This window comes from Dendrobates tinctorius, unplaced genomic scaffold (genome assembly GCF_039654945.1).
Source record: "Dendrobates tinctorius isolate UK_male_01 unplaced genomic scaffold, ASM3965494v1 ptg000452l, whole genome shotgun sequence".
Taxonomy (NCBI): domain Eukaryota; kingdom Metazoa; phylum Chordata; class Amphibia; order Anura; family Dendrobatidae; genus Dendrobates; species Dendrobates tinctorius.
The window spans coordinates 138,740-160,482 of record NW_027362114.1 but is presented as its reverse complement, the minus strand read 5'-3'; the positions used below and the strand labels follow the sequence as shown (position 1 = coordinate 160,482).

The following is a 21,743-nucleotide window of genomic DNA, read 5'->3' as shown; positions in this document are numbered from 1 at the left end:
TGTAAAGCACTCCTGACCCCACACAGAAACTTTACCTCATCCAGCACCAAGACAACCAGCACAGCAGAGTCCTGCAGAGTGCAGACACAGAGGCCCCTGATCATGTGAACCCTGACTCCTCCCCTCTCACAGGTCCTGTGCGTACAGAACACACAGCCCAGCCACATCATTACTGTTTAGGTGTTGGGTTCCTGCAGTGGTTCAACAGGAATCCAGAACCTCACATTCTGCGGTATCCCATTGTCTTTCGACCGCAGAGAAGATTGCTCAGCAATCCCGGCTTCCCAGAGGCTCTGCCCAGACCTGCTCTGTGGGGCTGGCTATTGCTGCCACCTTTGGGTCAGCAATGGCAATGCAGGCTGCTCAGCAGCAAATCGCTCCAGAGGCTGTCCTTCTGTCGCTCCACTGAGTATGCTCACGAGACGATCTCCCATTGGAGATCGGGAGCCACATGTCCAGATCCTTCTCCAGATCTGATTGGTCCATTTCAGGGATCTGGAAGCTTCCGGAAGGTCCTGGCTATAAAAAGTTTGCATGGCCACTCTGCTACTGTGAATGATGATGGATGCATGAACCTGCGAATGACTCATTAAGATCCCCTCCCTCTGATATTACGAGTGTGTATAGGGACTTAGCTTTAGAGTCAGCGCCAGCCAGTGGCAAGCTATAGCCACAATAAGTATCCACACAGTACTAGCGTCCGACAGTGCGCCCCCTCTTGGGCATTGTCGACTAGCGGCAGTGTCTGTCGCTGCGCTGCAGTCTGCAGCTCCTTTTGGCGTCCGCAGTTGCGACGCCGCATACACGGTAGGTCTAGACGGATGCTGATCCTCTGCCAAGGGCCCAGCTCCTGTGACCATATACCGTGCGTGCACACCTCTGAGACCTGTGACACTGACAGGCTCAGCCCTTTTGTGTTTTGCACTTAAGGCATCTCTGTGAGTAAAACAGAGATCGCTCAGCGCACCTGGGTGACGTTCAACCTACGTGCGCTATACCGCCATATCGTACGTCCGGCATCAGCTAGCAGCAGTGTTAACACCTTCTGCACGGTGGACCCCGGGTGGCAAACGCACTTTACGTTATTTTATATTTAGTGCGTTCCGCCGTCCCTAACATTATACTAGCGCCAGGGTCTGGCTAGTAATGGCGGACCAGCAGCAGCTATTGCAGTACATTCGGCAGCTGGAGGGCAGGTTGGCGACTCTCGAGAGTTCCGCCTCAGCTGTGAAGGTTACTGAGGCTGCTGTGCAGTCAGTCGCAGAGGCTGTCTCGCATGTGTCCACGTCTGCACCGACAGTTTGCCGCCTCCCGTTGCCTGATAAATTTTCTGGTGACACTGCCTCCTGCAGGGGTTTCGTGAGCCAGTGCTCTATCCAGCTTGTTACTGGCCGCGTGATTCCCTACAGAGCGGGCTAAGGTGGGGTTTATCGTTTCCCTTCTGTCGGGCAGGGCGTTGGAGTGGGCCACGCCACTGTGGGAGCGTGGTGACCCTGTGATTCGGACCACTGCTCAGTTCCTAACATCTCTGAAGCAGGTCTTTTTGGGGCCACGGGTCACTCACGACACCTCTCTCCAGTTACTAGCATTAACACAGGGATCCCTCTCGGTCAGCCAGTACGCCGTCCGTTTCCGGACACTGGCTTCCGAGCTGGAATGGCCTGATAAAACCCTCATCCCTGTGTTCTGGAGAGGTTTGGCGGAGCATGTTAAGGATGCTCTATCTACCAGGGAGGTTCCCATAAGTCTGGAAGAGCGGATTGCTATTTCCACCCGCATCGATCTCCGTTTTTCGGAGCGCGGGCTGGAGCGTGCTCAATCCAGACGGAAGATTAGCTTGGCTCCCAACCTCTTTGAACCTCTAGAACCTCTTGAGCAAGAGAGTTTACCTCCAGAGCCCATGGAGGTGTCCCACGCCGGTCTCAAGACACGGCCGGCACAACGCTCCACACGCTGTTACCAGTGTCGACAGTCTGGTCACGTGGCTAACAGGTGTTCGCAGCGGCCGAAAAAACGACCACGTCCACTGGTAATTGGTGAGGGTCTATTCGCTATGGAGACCGTCTCCCCCAATCCAGCGCTCCAAGGGATGTTAGATAGCGGTGATTCCTCCTGGGAGGTACAGGTCACAGTGGATTCCGGGGCAGAAGGGAACTTTATGTCCTCGTTCTTCGCCCAACAGCACGCTATCCCGTTGGTACCACTTCCTCACTCAGTACCCATCAGGGTGGTAAACGGGTCGACCTTATCATCCCAGATTACCCACCAAACAGCACCCCTTTAAGCTCTCAATTCCACCTTTTCATCGGGAGACGGTGTCCCTGCTCATTATGCCAGAGGGCATCGATCAGGTGCTCCTCGGGGTTCCCTGGCTCTGTTGCCATTCCCCTCATATAGAGTTCTCCTCGGGGAGAATAATAGAATGGAGCAAAGACTGTGTGGGAAAGTGCATGGGGGGAGTCGTCCAAGTAGCCTCTGCGGAGGTGCCTGCAGATCTTTCCGCGCCACCTACTGGGAATCTGAAGACCGTGGCTCCGGTCGTCCTCGAGTCACTGCTGCCAGGCAAGACCTTTGTCCCGCCTCATCTACGGTCCAAGGTTCTCACGTGGGCACACGCGTCCAGGGTGGATGGTCACTTTGGCTACAAGCAGACCACAAAACTCCTGGCAAGCTCTTATTGGTGGCCGCACAGGGCTCGGGACGCTAAAAAATACATTCAGGCATACGCCTCTTATGCTCGGAGCAGCTCCTCTAAACAGAGGCTGGCTGGGTTACTGTATCCCTTGCCGGTGGCAGACCGGGCAATGGAGGTTCGCGACAGTCTGGGTCGCACCCCGCATGTCACTCTATCCTCTAAAGTGAGTGAAGACGCCCGTCGACACACATCGGTGCCCCGCTCCAACTTCTCCTGGCGACTTAGCCATCCCTGACGCCTTCCACGTGTCCCTTCTCAAACCTGTTCACATGTCCCTGTTTTCCGAGTCATCTGCGGAGTCAGACTTGTCTTCGGACGAGCCTGAGGCCTATGCCTCTGTGGGACACAAGGTGGTACGTGGCAAAAAACTTTATTTGGTGGATTGGAAGGCTCAAGGGGAAGGGGGCCCTAGGGGGGGTAATGTTAGGTGTCGCGTTCCTGCTGCGGTTCTACAGGAATCCAGAGCCTCACATTCTGCAGTCTACCATTGTCTTTCGACCGACCGACCGCAGAGGAGATTGCTCAGCAATCCCAGCTTCCCAGACACTCTGCCCAGACCTGCTCTGTGGGGCTGGCTATTGCTGCCACCTTTGGGTCAGCAATGGCAATGCAGTCTGCTCAGCAGCAAATCGCTCCAGAGGCTAAGTCCTTCTGTCGCTCCACTGAGCATGCTCACGAGACAATCTCCCATTGCAGAACGGGAGCCACATGTCCAGATCCTTCTCCAGATCTGATTGGTCCATCTCAGGGATCTGGAAGCTTCCGGAAAGTCCTGGCTATAAAAGGTTCGCATGGCCGCTCAGCCATGCGCTAGTATAGTCTCTAGTTGCTACTGTGTGAATGATGATGGTTGCATGAACCTGCGAATGACTCATTAAGATCCCCTCCCTCTGATATTATGAGTGTGTATAGGGACTTAGTGGGTCGCCCTCCCAGGGCCGTGGGGTACTCGGTACCGGGCCGGTGTCAGTGGGATGTGTCACAGCAGCGGTGGCCCTGGGCGCCCAAGTCAATGGCGGGGATGTGAATGGTGTAATGGAATGGAATAGTTTGTGACGCCACCTGTGGTGTTCGGCAAGGGAGGTGTTAAGCCGACGCTGCAAAGAGATCCTCTGGGACAGATGGTGTGATGCAGCAATGATGGTATAGCCCTCCACAGGCAGGGCTGTTGTCCCAGGGCAGTGTAGATGTGGGGACACTTTGATGGTGTAGTGTCCGGCGCAGGGGATGTAGCAGTGTCAGGCAGACGGACGCAGGAAGGAATGGAGGACACCAGGGCATGTAGTTCCAAGGCTTTACTCCCAGTCAGTAGTGCCCGCTTCTGTGCCGTGTTCTCCAGGTCAGGGACCCAGTCAACCTCAGGCAAGATGGAAAGCTCCCCTCCACACTCCGCCAACTTATGTGCTTTTCCTGAACGTCTCCTCTATAGCGCCTTGAAGTGTGAAGATCTCCAGTACCGTGGTACGCTGGAGTTCCTCCTGTCAGATGTTCCCAAGAACCTACTTGTACGGCAGACAGCTGTAGCCTGCTTCGGGGACTCCCTCCTCCTGAGTCCCGGCTCCCTATACAATTGCTGTTGTGCCCCAAGTCTTAGATGGGAGTAGTGCATTTACAGCCATCTACTCCACCGGTGTCTGCTGCAGAACCATAAGTGTCCATACAACCTCGGGGATCGGGCCCCAGCCTTGCGCTGAGAACCTATAGTCAGGGTTCCTCTTCTAACCCACGTCCTCTCTGTTCTCTCTACTCCTTTGTTCCGTACTTGTCTTTCTTTCTTATGGAAGCTTAGGTTTCAGTTTTATGTCTTTCTCCTTCTGTTCCTTTCCTGTGCCAGGTGGCTCAGATCACTGAGGCAGCTGCAGCACTCCTTCCTCCATCCCTTCTTCCAGGGATCCTCACTCCTGTCTGAGTGACTTCCTACCCTCCCGACCTTCTGTCAGACTGAACCTCACATCCTATACTTTCCCACTCTTTTATGTATCTTAACTCCACCCACCTCCCAGCACATCCAGTGTTCCAAGCGGGGAACCACCAAAGGTGCTCTGCTACCCTCTGAGCATGGAGCCGCAATGTGGTTGTGCAGAACTACCCTGTTGTGTGGGGTGCGAGTGTTGGAGTGTAGAAAGGGAGTTCCCACCTTACTTGGATGGTGGGGTACCCCACCTTGGAGAGAGAGCAAGGTGCAGTACCTCTGTGGTGACTGAGCCTCAGGGGCGTCACACTTAGCTTTAGCGTCAGTAACAGCCAGTGGCAAGCTCTAGCCACAATAAGCATCTACACAGTACTAGCGTCCGACAGTGCGCCCCTCTTGGGCATTGTCGACTAGCGGCAGTGTCTGTCGCCGCGCTGCAGTCTGCAGCTCCTTTTGGCGTCCGCAGTTGCGACGCCGCACGCACGGTAGGTCTAGACGGACGCTGATCCTCTGCCTAGGGCCCAGCTCCTGTGACCATATACCATGCGTGCACTCCTCTGAGACCTGTGATGCTAACAGGCTCAGCCCTTTTGTGTTTTGCACTTAAGGCATCTCTGTGAGTAAAACAGAGATCGCTCAGTGCACCTGGGTGACGTTCAACCCGCGTGCGTTATACCGCCATATTGTACGTCCAACATCAGCTAGCAGCAGTGTTAACACCTTCTGCACGGTGGATCCCGGGCAGCGAACACACTTTACGTTATTTTATATTTAGTGCGTTCCGCCGTCCCTAACAATTGCAGGCTGCGGTGGCTCTCTGGGAGGGTGAGGATCATGGGGTCGGTGAATGGTGGGGCATGGCGGCTCAGTGCAATGCGGGAAAAATAGCGTCCCGGGCGGGACGCGGGTTGGGGGTGTCAAAAACAGGACTGTCCCGCGAGAATCGGGACTGTTGGGAGCTTTGCTTATTGTTCAACCTAACACATACACATATACCATGCATACATACACATCCAGGCATATACCATGCATATATACACATCCAGGCATATACCATGCATACATACACATATACTATGCTATATTAACAAGTTATTACACTAAGGTTCAGATACGGCTTTAAATAAGGCTACTACTTATTTTAAAGTACAAAATTAAAGGAATAGTATAATTGAATAGTATGATTGCGTACACTTTTGTATATTTTAAGATACAAAGGTTAAGTACATATAAAGATTAAATACATATAATGATTAAGCACATATAAACATTAACTACATACTGTATACTCACATCATCACCAAGAAGCTTTTAAACATCATCCATCTGGAATATCAGAGATGCACCAAGACAGAGAACCCCTGGGAAATTCACAACACTGCATGGGCGTCCCCACTTGTGCAGGTATTACAACACTGTACACGTGTACAGGTACCCAGGTTTCTGCTTCTGTCTTAGTTATGTTTCTCTGGCCTTATATACAGAGTGGGCCATTTATATGGATACACCTGGGTGGGCCATTTATAAAGTTGGATCTAAAATGGCCCACTTCAAAATGGCCGCCATGGTCACCACCCATCTTGAAAAGTTTCCCCCTCCCATATACTAATGTGCCACAAACAGGAAGTTGATATCACCAACCATATAGGAATAAATGTTAGCACAGCCAAACAGGGAGGTGCCACACAGTAGGTTCCCAAACCTTATAACCAAGTATCAAATACCAGGCACACTCAAGGATTTTTGGTGCAAAAAAATCAGAATTTTAATGCATACAGTAGCCACTAATTACAAACGTTTCGGTCGTGATAGACCTTCATCAGTGTACTAGGGTTAATTTCTAGATGCTAGTGTGAGTAAATCACAAATAGTAGCCAAATAGCCAAAGATCAGGTAAAGAGTGTAGCCCAGAACTTAGGTGGTCAGTGACCTGCAGTATGCCAAAATAGGTATATGCCAGGTATCCTATGTCACAGTATCCACCGCAAGACAGGGAGCTGTCACCTCCCTATGTTCCGTACTACACTCTTTACCCGATCTTTGGCTACTATTTGTGATTTACTCACACTAGCATCTAGAAACTAACCCTAGTACACTGATGAAGGTCTATCACGACTGAAACGTTTGTAACTAGTGGCTATTGTATATATTAAAATTCTGATTTTTTTTGCACCAAAAATCCTTGGGTGTGCCCGGTATTTGATATCACCAACCATTCCCATTTTATTTAGGTGCATCTATATATATGGCCCACCCTGTAGTGATTTACACTGTGTAACTCTGGTTTCACCATGCCCTTCCAGTGGCCAGCTTTCAAGATTAGGTGAAATGGAGATACCATGGCTATTTGCTGGCTTTCATGCCAGTTCTCATGGTCATAACCCATTCGGGCCGGGTTCAGTCATTTAACCCTTTCAGTAACGCCCTTCGGTGCCCACTTAGATGCCCTTTTTATGCAGTTTTATCATATTTGTAGCTGCTTTTAAGCGTTATTCACAGCAGGGCTCCTCGCCGCATTGTATTTTATTAGAGCAGGTGGAGGCGTTGGTCTGCTCCTATCACCAAAATGTACCTTTCAGGTTATCCCTCAAGTACCCTCACTTGTCTCTTCTTTTGAGGTCCATGCCGTCAGACTCTACACCCCCTTCTCAATGCAAGTGGCGGTGGTATATCATTCTCCCGGCCCCTCCCATCAGTTCCTGGATCATTTTGCCACTTGGCTTCCACATTTTCTCTCTTGTGACATCCCTACCCTCATCATGGGCGATTTCAACATCCCCATTGCTCTTCCCCTCTCCCTATCTGCTACTCACCTTTTATCTCTAACCTCCTCGTTCAGCCTTTCGCAGCTTACTAATTCTCCAATGCATGGAGACAGAAACTCCCTCGACTTGGTCTTCTCTCGGCTTTGTGCAGTGGATGATTTTGCAAACTCCCCTCTCCCGCTCTCTGACCACAACCTTCTTTCATTCTCTATCAAGAACTGCCAGGCCGCTCAGGTCACCCCCACTGTCCATACTTATAGAAACATACAGGCCATTAACACCCAGAAACTTATGGAGAACTTGCAGTCTTCATTGGCCCCTATCTCCTCCCTCTCATGTCCTGATTCTGCATTGAAACATTACAATGAAACACTTCAAAGTGCCCTGGATGAATTTGCACCTCCTAAACATAGACCACCACAACACAGATGGCGACAACCCTGGCATACCCTGCAAACACGTTTCCTGCAGCGGCGCTCCAGGTGCGCTGAACGTCTGTGGAGAAAATCCAATCTACACGAAGATTTCATCCATTATAAGTTTATGCTTAGAACATACAACACTGCCCTTCACATCTCAAAACAAACCTATTTCAACACGCTCATCACCTCACTGTCCAATAACCCTAAACGTCTCTTTGACACTTTTCATTCTTTACTCAACCCAAGAGTACAGGCCCCAACCACGGAGCTTCAACCTAACGATCTGGTGAATTACTTCAAAGAAAAAATTGACCAGCTCGGACAGGAAATTATCTGCCTATCACCTCATACCATGCACTGTCCTCTGTTGTGAGTTCATTTTTCCCTTCACCAGTGAGGTCTGATGAACTCCCTCTTCTGGCGAAGGAAGGTAGTGAGGCTGATCACCAAACAGCTGAGCAGGTAGATGATGACTGGGTCACAGGAACTGATGACTGGATATAAGGCAGCCGACGCCCTGCTGCCTCGCTGGTGAATTCCTGCTGGATTCTTGGAGACCAGTCTGATTTCTGCTTCTCAAAGCTAAGTGTTGCTCTGCCTTTTGTACACTTTAGTTCTGGTTTTGTTTGCCTTGTTTTTTGGAGTTCAGCCATCCCCGGCCGGGGGTGAGCTGAATTCCATTTTTGTCTCTGATCTGTTGATCTCTGGCTCTGTCTTCAGAATATACCTAAGTGCTGATATAGTCTTTTTGAAGCCTAGTGACTTCAGGGCCTGTTTTTCCTATTAGTCTGTTGGTTCATTTTTGGATAGGGTTTTTGCGGATTGCAGACAGCAGCTTTTCTATCCTGTCCTATTTAGTTAGCTTGGGCTCCATCATTTGCTCAAACTATCTTTCTATCTGTGTTAGTGTTTTTCATCTTGCTTCACAGTCATTATATGTTGGGGGCTGCCTATTCCTTTGGGGTCTGCTCTGGGGCAGTTTAGATTTCCCCTTTCTGTCTTTAGGCTAATTTAGTTCTCCGGCTGTGATCGAGGGGTCTAAGGCACCGTAGGAACCCCCCACGGCTACTGCTAGTTGTTGTGGATAGGTTCAGGGGTCTGCAATCCGATAGCTTCCAACTTCTCTGGTTTTCTGGACTTAGCTATTATTTTTGTTTTTTCCTCCTTCGGTGACTCATCCATAACAGTCCTCCCTCCCCCACTGCATCTAGCGCACTCTATGATTTTGAACCAGTCACAGAAGAAGAAGTAAGCAGGCTCCTTGCATCATCTCGCCCAACTACTTGCACCAGTGACCCATTTCTGTCACATCTCCTCCAGTCCCTTTCCCCTGCTCTCACCCCTCACCTAACTAAAATAACCTCTCTCTCTCTTCTGGTATCTTTCCCTCCTCATTTAACCATGCCATCATATATCCACTACTTAAAAAAACCATCCCTCGACCAAAACTGTGCCGCTAAGGGTACCGTTACACCTAGCGACTCACCAGCGATCTTGACCAGCGATATGATGCGGTCAGGATCGCTGCCACACAGGCAGATCTCACCAGCGACATCGCAGGGGACGGGGATCGCTACTTACCTGTCAGACGCGGCGATCCTGCGTCCTCCCGCCCGGCTCCACGCGTCGCTCATCGTCACAGCAGGAAGCGCCGCAGGAAGCTGACGATGAGAAATGATCCAGGAGCTTCTCGCGCGATCAGCAATAACCAGCGGGGGAGCCGGTCGGAGGTAAGTATCACATGCAGCGATATCGCTAGCAATATCGCTGCAACGTCACAAAATCGGTGACTTTACAGCAATATTGCTAGCGATATCACAGTGTGTAACGGGGGCTTTACTATAGACTTGTCTCTAATCTTCCCTTCATCTCTAAACTCCTGGATTGCCTGTCAACTCCCGTCTTATCTACTATTTCTTTGATAACTCTCTTCTCGACCCTCTCCAATCCAGTTTCCGTTCTTTACGCCCTACTAAAACTGCCCTCACTAAAGTCTCTAATGATCTACTAACAGCTAAATCAAATGGTCATTAGTCCATGCTAATTCTCTTGGATCTCTCTGCAGCATTTGACACTGTGGATCATCAGCTCTTCCTCACTATGCTCCGTTCCATTGGCCTCAAGGACACCGTTCTCTCCTGGTTCTCCTCCTATCTCTCTGACCGCTCCTTTACTGTATCTTTTGCAGGTTCCTCCTCCTCTCATCTTCCCCTTACTGTTGGGGTTCCTCAAGGATCAGGTCAAACAATCAGTAGATTGGTCAAACAATCAGTAGATTTGGTTTCCAGTACCATCGCTATGCTGATGACACCCAATTATACGCTGCTTCTTCTGACATCACGCCTGCCTTTCTAGAAAACACCAGCGATTGTCTAAACGCTGTGTCTAACATCATGTCCTCACTATATCTGAAACTGAACCTGTCAAAGACTGAACTCCTTGTGTTTCCTCCCGTTGCTAATGTACCTATACCCGACATTGCCATTTCCGTGTGTGGTTCCACTATTACTCCCCAGCAACATGCCCGCTGTCTTGGGGTCATACTTGACTCCGAGCTTTCCTTTGCCCCCCACATCCGATCACTGGCTCACTCTTGTTATCTGCACCTCAAAAACATTTCTAGAATTCGACCTTTTCTTACTTTTGACTCCACAAAAACTCTTAGGCTGTGTGCCCATGTAAGCGTTTTTGAAGCATTTGTCCAGGTCAAAATGCTTCAAAAACGCATACAAGAAGCATCCCATTCGTTTTAAATGAAGTCCACACATTTTGTGCACATTGATGCGCTTTTTTTCCGCGAAAAACGCTTCACGGTAAAAAATGCAGCATGCTCATTAATTTTGCAGAAAAGTCAGCGTTTTTGCTCTTTCCTATGAGTCAGAAAACACATGGAAAAAAACGCATAAACGCGCAGTTTTCGCGCGGAAATAAAACGCGCGTTTTCTGGGAAGGAGTCCGATTTTGAAGCAGAAATTTTCTGCATACGTGGGCACATAGCCTCACTGTTTCTCTTATTATTCTTGTCTTGACTATTGTAACTCTCTTCTAATCGGTCTCCCTCTTACCAAACTCTCCCCCCTCCAATCTGTCTAGAATGCTGCAGCCGGGATCATATTCCTCGACAATCGTTAGGCTAAGTTCACACATAGCGGAATTCCCACGGAAGTTACCGCGAGAATTCCGGAATTCCATTCCGCGGGAAAATCGCATTTTAAATTCCCGCGATTTTCCCGTGGAAAAACTAGCGATTTGCAAGCGTAATTAGCTTACGGAATGCTAGCGTTTTCCAAGCGATCTGGAGCATCGCTTGGAGAACTGATTCACAGGTTGGTCACACTCGTCAAACATAGTGTTTGACGAGTGTGACCAACATTTTACTATTGAGGCTGCCTATGCAGCATCAGTAGTAAAAGATAGAATGTAAAAAATAATCAAAAAAAATATTGTTATTCTCATCTTCCGGCGTCCCACGCAGCCTTTCCGCCTCTCTCCACGCTCCCGGCATCGTCCGGTCCGAGACCGCGACGTCATTGCAGTCATTCTCGCAAAGGATTACTGGGACCGGAAGATTCTGGGAGCGTGGAGAGAGGCGGGAAGTCCTCACCCACAAAGCTCTCCGTGGCTCAGCGCCACCCTACATCTCCTCCCTCGTTTCAGTCTACCACCCTATCCGCGCCCTCCGTTCTGCTGACCTGAGGTTAGCATCCTCAATAATCAGAACCTCCCACTCCCGTCTCCAAGACTTTACACGTGCTGCACCAATTCTTTGGAATGCACTTCCCAGGCCAATACGATTAGTCCCCAATCCCCACAATTTTAAGCGTGCCCTGAAAACCACATTTATTCAGACTGGCCTATCGCCTCAACACATTAACCTAATCTATCCCTGTGTGGCACAGCCAAAAGTTTTACCATAACCAGGTTCCCCGCGTCATGTTCCCACATGCTTTATGCATCCATTAGCCCTCTGTGTCTGTACTGTTACACACTTAACATTATGGCTGGTCCATACAATCAGGGCAACTGTTACCACCCACCTTTCGTGTCTACCTCTTTCCTCATAGACTGTAAGCTTGCGAGCAGGGCCCTCATTCCTCTTGGTATCTGTTATAATCTATGTGATTATTGTTATGCTGTAATGTCTATTGTCTGTACAAGTCCCCTCTGAAATGTAAAGTGCTGCGGAATATGTCAGCGCTATAAAAATAAAATTTATTATTATTTATTTTTAAGTTTTGTCATTAAATCTGTAAAAAAAAAAAAAAAACTTAAAAAAAAAAAGGGGGAAAAAAAATTCTGAATAAAAAAAAAAAAAGCTTCAGTTTGGTAAAACATGGCTTCTGGAATAAGATGAAGAAAATTCCCCTCTAGGGGCCACAAGCTGCATTCCCCCTGGTGACGGTGTGCCTTCCTGTCGTCCACACTTCTCTCCTATGGGGAGATGCTGGACAGTGTGGGCGGGGCCACAGCTTCCTCCCGTCTGCTCTATGGAGGAGGAGGCGCCGCCCCTTCTGGTCACATGGGCATGACGTCACCACAGGTCCTGTGTGCACAGAGCAGTCATATATGTGGCGGACGCTCCTGGACCTTCTGCTTTCTGGGCCGGTTCCTCCTGTAAGTCCTACTAACCCTTCCGCCCCCTGTCTTCTCCTTTCTGACAGGACAATCTCTGAATTCGGACAGTGTGACAGGAATTTCAGCAATGTGGAAGGAAGAAATGACAATTTTACTGTTTTCCTCACAGAAATGTCACTTTAGCCCCAAATATATCATTGTCCTAAAGGTGACAGGAGCGCTGAGGCCGCACAGTGCTCCGTGTCTAATGAGTGCCGATACCCCACAGGCTCGGGAGGGAAGGGGCGCCATTGTGGCTGGGATAGACGGCGGACGCCGTGTGACGTGTGAAGAGCTCTGACACCAGAACAGCAGAGACCCCACAAGTGGCCCCATGTTACCCCCTCCACCTCTGGGGGCTCATCTAGGGGGCAGGGAGGATTATTAACCCTCAGGGGTCACAGAATTGTGTAACATTGAGCGGAGGAATGAAATGTTCCCACTAAAATGTCGCTCCGTCCCCAAGTCTGTAATTATCACACGGGAGAAGAGGAGAAAACAGAAACCACTTGTTCCACAATTTCCCCTGAGCGCCGATACCCCATAAGGGGCCGGACACTCCTCAGGAGGGAAGGGGCGCCATTGTGGCTGGGATAGACGGTGGACGCCATGTGAAGAGCTCTGACACCAGAACAGCAGAGACCCCACAAGTGGCCCCATGTTACCCCCTCCACCTCTGGGGGCTCATCTAGGGGGCAGGGAGGATTATTAACCCTCAGGGGTCACAGAATTGTGTAACATTGAGCGGAGGAATACATACATACTACATACATAATATATACTACATGCATGCTACATACATACTACATGCTACATATATACTACATGCATCCTACATACATACTACATGCTACATACATGCTACATATATACTACATGGATGCTACATACATACTACATGCTACATACATGCTACATGCTACATACATGCTACATACTACATATCTACTACATATCTACTACATATCTACTACATATCTACTACATATCTACTACATACATACTACATACATACTACATGCATGCTACATACATACTATATGCTACATACATACTACATACATGCTACATACATACTATATACACTCACTGGCCACTTTATTAGGTACACCATGCTAGTAAGGGGTTGGACCCCCTTTTGCCTTCAGAACTGCCTCAATTCTTCGTGGCAGAGATTCAACAAGGTGCTGGAAGCATTCCTCAGAGATTTTGGACCATATTGACATGATGGCATCACACAGTTGGCGCAGATTTGTCGGCTGCACATCCCTGATGCGAATCTCCCGTTCCACCACATCCCAAAGATGCTCTATTGGATTGAGATCTGGTGACTGAGGAGGCCATTTGAGTACAGTGAACTCATTGTCATGTTCAAGAAACCAATCTGAGATGATTCGAGCTTTATGACATGGCGCATTATCCTGCTGAAAGTAGCCATCAGATGTTGGGTACATTGTGGTCATAAAGGGATGGACATGGTCAGCAACAATACTCAGGTAGGCTGTGGCGTTGCAACGATGCTCAATTGGTACCAAGGGGCCCAAAGAGTGCCAAGAAAAAATTCCCCACACCATGACACCACCACCACCAGCCTGAACCGTTGATACAAGGCAGGATGGATCCATGCTTTCATGTTGTTTACGCCAAATTCTGACCCTACCATCCGAATGTCGCAGCAGAAATCGAGACTCATCAGACCAGGCAACGTTTTTCCAATCTTCTACTGTCCAATTTCGATGAGCTTGTGCAAATTGTAGCCTCAGTTTCCTGTTCTTAGCTGAGAGGAGTGGTACCCAGTGTGGTCTTCTGCTGCTGTAGCCCATCTGCCTCAAAGTTCGACGCACTGTGCGTTCAGAGATGCTCTTCTGCCTACCTTGGTTGTAACGGGTGGCAATTTGAGTCACTGTTGCCTTTCTATCAGCTCGAACCAGTCTGCCCATTCTCCTCTGACCTCTGGCATCAACAAGGCATTTCCGGCCACAGAACTGCCGCTCACTGGATTTTTTTTCTTTTTCGGACCATTCTCTGTAAACCCTAGAGATGGTTGTGCGTGAAAATCCCAGTAGATCAGCAGTTTCTGAAATACTCAGACCAGCCCTTCTGGCACCAACAATCATGCCACGTTCAAAGGCACTCAAATCACCTTTCTTCCCCATACTGATGCTCGGTTTGAACTGCAGGAGATTGTCTTGACCATGTCTACATGCCTAAATGCACTGAGTTGCCGCCATGTGATTGGCTGATTAGAAATTAAGTCTTAACACACAGTTGGACAGGTGTACCTAATAAAGTGGCCAGTGAGTGTATATACTACATACATACTACATACATACTACATGCTACATATATACTACATGCATGCTACATACATACTATATGCTACATACATGCTACATATATACTACATACATACTACATGCATGCTACATACATACTACATGCTACATACATACTACATACATACATACTACATATATACTACATGCTACATACATACTACATACATACTACATGCATGCTACATACAATACATTCATACAATACATACATAGACATACAGTACATATAACATAGAGTACATACTTACCAATACTTGTCACATTGTTCCCCGAAGCCATTGTCTTCTGCGGAATAAATACTAAAATAACAAACCACCAAAATACTCACCCATGATCCGAAGCAGTCCACGAGTGTGTCCCACGACGATCTTGGGTAGAGAACTGCAGCATCAGCTGATGCTACCGCTCTCTACGGGCTCCAGGAATCCAATGACGGAAGGTAGGTATCCTTCCGCACTGTATTCCTCCGCCACTTAAAAAAAAAAAAAGTCCCTAGTCTCACTTTATGGTAAAAGCTGTGTGGGAATTTCCCATGCAGCTTTTACCATAAAGTGAGACTAGGGACTTTTTTTTTTTTTTAAGTATGTATGTACCATGTAGCATGTATGTAGCATGTATGTAGCATGTATGTAGTATGTATGTAGCATGTAGCATGTATGTAGTATGTATGTAGTATATATGTAGTATGTATGTAGCATATAGTATGTATGTAGCATGCATGTAGTATATATGTAGTATATATGTAGCATATATGTAGCATATATGTAGCATATATGTAGTATATATGTAGTATATATGTAGTATATATGTAGTATATATGTAGCATGTATGTAGTATGTATGCAGCATGCATGTAGTATATATGTCGTATATATGTAGTATGTATGTAGCATGTATGTAGCATGTAGTATGTATGTAGCATGCATGTAGTATATATGTAGCATGTATGTAGCATGTAGTATGTATGTAGCAGGCATGTAGTATATATGTAGCATGTAGTATGTATGTAGTATATATGTCGTATATATGTAGCATGTATGTAGCATGTAGTATGTATGTAGCATGTATGTAGCATGTAGTATGTATGTAGCATGTATGTAGCATGTAGTATGTATGTAGCATGTATGTAGTATGTATGTAGTATGTATGTAGCATGTAGTATGTATGTAGCATGCATGTAGTATATATGTAGTATGTATGTAGCATGTATGTAGCATGTAGTATGTAGCATTATTATTATTATTATTATTATTATTATTATTATTATTATTGTTATAGCGCCATTTATTCCATGGCGCTTTACATGTGAGGGGGGTATACATAAATGTAGCATGCATGTAGTATGTAGCATGCATGTAGTATGTATGTAGCATGCATGTAGTATGTATGTAGCATGTATGTATGTAGCATGTAGTATGTATGTAGTATATATGTAGTATGTATGTAGCATGTAGTATGTAGTATGTATGTAGTATGTAGTATGTAGCATGTATGTAGTATGTATGTAGCATGTATGTAGCATGCATGTAGCATGCATGTAGTATATATGTAGTATGTAGTTTGTAAATTTTTTTTTTTTTTTTTTTTTTTACATTTAACACATTAGCCAGATGATGGGACTACTACTGTCCCATCATTGGCTAATGTGTCAATCACTGTCATGGTAGCAGGCATCGCCAGATGGGACTTGTAGTCCCATCGGACGATGCCTGCACAGACCCTCGCAGGCTGCACAGACCCCCGGACATCAGCACAGCCCCCCGGCAGGCCGGCACAGCCCCCCGGCAGGCCGGCACAGCCCCCCGTAGGCTGCACAGACCACCGGAATCGGCGATACCCGATATTTTTTTTAGATCGGGCGATACCGTCCGATACGATATTTTCAAGTATCGGACGGTATCGCTCAACTCTACTAATGATCAAGGATAAGCGCACAATAAAAGTCAATATCACCGGCTTACACAAACAAAAGTCTGTTTTCTTGACCAACCAGAAATCAACACTTACATTTAAAGCCAACATACAGACAACATTCTATTATTCTTTGTTTGCTAAAAAATAGTTGTCTGGTTACTTAAGATACAATGCTGTATGTCTTCACAATGCCAAAAGTGAAAAAAAAAAGGTTTTTAAAACTATTAAAGAAAAATATATAAAAGTTCAAATCACCCCATTCAAAATAAAATAAAAAAATCAAACACAGTTATTTGGTATCGCCGCTTTCAGAATCGGCCGATCTATCAATATAAAAAAGAATTAACCCTATCGCTAAATGGCGTAATGAGAAAAAAGTCAAAACGCCAGAATTACGTTTTTTGGTTGCTGCAACGTTGCATTAAAATACAATAACGGGCGATCAAAAGATCGTATCTGCACCAAAATGGTATCATTAAAAGCGACAGCTCGGCACACAAAAAATAATCCCTCACCCAACCCAAGATCATGAAAAATGGAGACGCGACTGGTATCGGAAAATGGTGCATTTCTTTTTATACTTTACCTAATAAAGTTGAGTTATTTTTACTGATAAATGTTTGTTTTGGGTCATTTATTTTCTGTTGGTATTTGGTTTATCCTATAAAACTCCCATATAATATTCTCACCCTGAATTTATCCTATAAACTCCCATATAATATTCTCACCTTGAATTTATCCTATAAAACTCCCATATAATATTCTCATCTTGAATTTATTCTATAAAACTCCCATATAATATTCTCACCTTGAATTTATCCTATAAATCTCCCATATAATATTCTCACCTTGAATTTATCCTATAAAACTCCCATATAATATTCTCACCTTGAATTTATCCTATAAAACTCCCATATAATATTCTCACCTTGAATTTATCCTATAAAACTCCCATATAATATTCTCACCTTGAATTTATCCTATAAAACTCCCATATAATATTCTCACCTTGAATTTATCCTATAAAACTCCCATATAATATTCTCACCTTGAATTTATCCTATAAAACTCCCATATAATATTCTCACCTTGAATTTATCCTATAAAACTCCCATATAATATTCTCACCTTGAATTTATTCTATAAAACTCCCATATAATATTCCATCCTTGAATTTATCCTATAAAACTCCCATATAATATTCTCACCTTGAATTTATCCTATAAAACTCCCATATAATATTCTCACCTTGAATTTATCCTATAAAACTCCCATATAATATTCTCACCTTGAATTTATCCTATAAAACTCCCATATAATATTCTCACCTTGAATTTATCCTATAAAACTCCCATATAATATTCTCACCTTGAATTTATCCTATAAAACTCCCATATAATATTCTCACCTTGAATTTATCGTATAAAACTCCCATATAATATTCTCACCTTGAATTTATCCTATAAATCTCCCATATAATATTCTCACCTTGAATTTATCCTATAAAACTCCCATATAATATTCTCACCTTGAATTTATCCTATAAAACTCCCATATAATATTCTCACCTTGAATTTATCCTATAAAACTCCCATATAATATTCTCACCTTGAATTTATCCTATAAAACTCCCATATAATATTCTCACCTTGAATTTATCCTATAAAACTCCCATATAATATTCTCACCTTGAATTTATCCTATAAAACTCCCATATAATATTCTCACCTTGAATTTATCCTATAAAACTCCCATATAATATTCTCACCTTGAATTTATCCTATAAAACTCCCATATAATATTCTCACCTTGAATTTATCCTATAAAACTCCCATATAATATTCTCACCTTGAATTTATCCTATAAAACTCCCATATAATATTCTCACCTTGAATTTATCCTATAAAACTCCCATATAATATTCTCACCTTGAATTTATCCTATAAAACTCCCATATAATATTCTCACCTTGAATTTATCCTATAAAACTCCCATATAATATTCTCACCTTGAATTTATCCTATAAAACTCCCATATAATATTCTCACCTTGAATTTATCCTATAAAACTCCCATATAATATTCTCACCTTGAATTTATCCTATATAACTCCCGTATAATATTCCATTCTTGAACGCACGCCGCGTGCATCATGTTTTTGTACAATTTGTGAATAATATATATAGGTTTTCCCCGTCTGAGTTATTTTTGAAGGTCAACAAAATACGATTTTCCTGTAATTCATTTCTCGCACTCTAGGTATAATAATGACTTTTCCCTGTGTGGGATTTTTGATAAAGAGGTTGACAACTAGTTGGACAACCCCTTCTCATTCCTCATGTTCGGTCCTGTTAATATAAAAACACTTACACAAACCTCCCATGCTGGCTCCGTTTCAGTGATGTTAGCACTTGCGTTCTTGGGCTCTTTTGAGGTTGTTACGTGATGTGAGCCCTGTGCCCAATCAGCGCTGACGTCACTGTCCCCACCTTCAGACAAATCAAGCATCATGAGGCCGTCAGAGAGCAGCCGCAGCCCTGGCCTCCTGTTGATGTTCAATATGTCCGAAGGAACAGTGAAGCTGCCGGTGATTGGGTGCAGGGCTCGTGTGATGTGAGAACCTCACATAAGCCTCGGGACAGTGAGTCTCAACACCGCTGAAGTGGAGCCGGCACGCCAGCGGAGTAGGAGTGTTGTTATTTTAATGAGGCCAAACATGAGGAATGAGTTCAGAGAAAATTTATATATAGGAAGAAGCTGAGCGGTGAAACACGTGTCGGGGTGTCAGGAAGAGTGTCACAACTCTGCATCAGGTGAATCGCTCTCCCTTTACTACTTATAACTTTTATTATTGACATTTGGGATTATTTAGCGTTCAGTCAGCTGATTATAGTATGCATACTGTTTAGAATTAGTGACATTTTGGTCTATTACCTTACATGGCATGGTATAATCAGTGAATTAGATGCACTGCTTTCCCTTTACTACTCACACCTCTTGCTATTGACTTTTGGGATTACTTAGCAGTCGTCTATTCAGCTGTTCATTGTATTGAATACTGTCTATGCTAAGTGGCTGTTTGGTCTTTTGACCTTATATGATGTGGCACAATCAATGGAAAATAATGCCTTAATTTCGTTTTAGTCGAAGAATAATATATGTTTTCATATATCTGGCACTGTGCATTTTATGATAAACAATTATTTGCATATTTTTGGCATTAAACTTTGGATATATGGGCATTCATTACCTTTGTATTTTCCACTGATTTTTGCACAAGTTGTTCCGTCCTGATTTTTGAGGCATTCTGCTTAATTTTACATAAATTGTTGTTTTTAATATTTGAAACAAAAATGTTATTTTTATGGATCTCTTCTTTTGTCCTTACGTTATCATAAGGAAGGATTGGAGTTAAATATTTATGCTGAAGGGCCATATATCTTTATTGTCTCTTCTGGACATTTACTTGATGGTATATATATATATATATATACATATACATACACACTCACTGGCCACTTTATTAGGTACACCTGTCCAACTGTGTGTTAAGACTTAATTTCTAATCTGCCAATCACATGGCGGCAACTCAGTGCATTTAGGCATGTAGACATGGTCAAGACAATCTCCTGCAGTTCAAACCGAGCATCAGTATGGGGAAGAAAGGTGATTTGAGTGCCTTTGAACGTGGCATGATTGTTGGTGCCAGAAGGGCTGGTCTGAGTATTTCAGAAACTGCTGATCTACTGGGATTTTCACGCACAACCATCTCTAGGGTTTACAGAGAATGGTCCGAAAAAAAAAAAAATCCAGTGAGCGGCAGTTCTGTGGCCGGAAATGCCTTGTTGATGCCAGAGGTCAGAGGAGAATGGGCAGACTGGTTCGAGCTGATAGAAAGCCAACAGTGACTCAAATTGCCACCCGTTACAACCAAGGTAGGCAGAAGAGCATCTCTGAACGCACAGTGCGTCGAACTTTGAGGCAGATGGGCTACAGCAGCAGAAGACCACACCGGGTACCACTCCTCTCAGCTAAGAACAGGAAACTGAGGCTACAATTTGCACAAGCTCATCGAAATTGGACAGTAGAAGATTGGAAAAACGTTGCCTGGTCTGATGAGTCTCGATTTCTGCTGCGACATTCGGATGGTAGGGTCAGAATTTGGCGTAAACAACATGAAAGCATGGATCCATCCTGCCTTGTATCAACGGTTCAGGCTGGTGGTGGTGGTGTCATGGTGTGGGGAATTTTTTCTTGGCACTCTTTGGGCCCCTTGGTACCAATTGAGCATCGTTGCAACGCCACAGCCTACCTGAGTATTGTTGCTGACCATGTCCATCCCTTTATGACCACAATGTACCCAACATCTGATGGCTACTTTCAGCAGGATAATGCGCCATGTCATAAAGCTCGAATCATCTCAGATTGGTTTCTTGAACATGACAATGAGTTCACTGTACTCAAATGGCCTCCTCAGTCACCAGATCTCAATCCAATAGAGCATCTTTGGGATGTGGTGGAACGGGATATTCGCACCAGGGATGTGCAGCCGACAAATCTGCGCCAACTGTGTGATGCCATCATGTCAATATGGTCCAAAATCTCTGAGGAATGCTTCCAGCACCTTGTTGAATCTCTGCCACGAAGAATTGAGGCAGTTCTGAAGGCAAAAGGGGGTCCAACCCGTTACTAGCATGGTGTACCTAATAAAGTGGCCAGTGAGTGTGTGTGTGTGTGTGTGTGTACACACACACACACACACACACACACACACACACACACACACACACATGCACTACCATTCAAAAGTTTAGGGTCACTGAGAAATTTCCATATTTTTGAAAGAAAAGCAGTTTTTTACAATGACGCTAACATTAAATGATTCAGAAATACATTCTATACATTGTTAATGTGGTAAATGACTTTTCTAGCTGCAAACGTCTGGTTTGTAATGCAATATCGTCATAGGTGTATAGAGGCCCATTTCCAACAACCATCACTCCAGTGTTCTTATGGCACTTTGTTTGCTAACTGTGTAAGAAGGCTAATGGATGGTTAGAATACCCTTGAAAACCCTTGTGCAA

General features: G+C 45.2%; 1 long non-coding RNA gene across 1 annotated transcript in view; it reads left to right on the top strand.

Moving 5' to 3' along the window:
• The first annotated feature begins 12,268 nt into the window (after positions 1–12,268).
• Positions 12,269–21,743, top strand: part of LOC141077453 (uncharacterized) — a 128,769-nt gene continuing 119,294 nt past the window's right edge. The window contains exon 1 of the long non-coding RNA XR_012227565.1: positions 12,269–12,408. This is a non-coding gene — a long non-coding RNA (uncharacterized lncRNA). The remainder of the gene's footprint in view (positions 12,409–21,743) is intronic.